Genomic DNA, 379 nt, shown 5'->3' with positions numbered 1-379 from the left:
TCACGTGGCCTCCCCCCACATAGCACCCCCAATCCTGGACACCTGGGTCCACGCAGAACTGGTCCCCGCTCCCCTCCCCCCTGTGTCCCGGATGCCAGGGTGTACCACACCCCCCGCCCCTGGAGTCCCATCCCAGATGCCTGGGTCCACGCACCACCGCCCCCCAGGCGCCCCCTGCTGGGGCCTGCTACTCGTAGTGCGCGATGAGCACCATCATGGCGACGCCGCAGACCAGCCCCAGCACCTCCAGCAGGGACTGCAGGGGCGCCGCATCCCGCAGCAGCTCCGGGATCACTGACACGGTGCCCACGTAGATGAACCCGCCCGCCGTGAAGGGCAGGATCCAGGCCGTGGCTGCCTCCCCGATGCCCTCGGCCAG

Source organism: Gopherus evgoodei, unplaced genomic scaffold (assembly GCF_007399415.2).
Source record: "Gopherus evgoodei ecotype Sinaloan lineage unplaced genomic scaffold, rGopEvg1_v1.p scaffold_80_arrow_ctg1, whole genome shotgun sequence".
Taxonomy (NCBI): Eukaryota; Metazoa; Chordata; order Testudines; family Testudinidae; genus Gopherus; species Gopherus evgoodei.
This window is presented reverse-complemented; position numbering follows the sequence as displayed.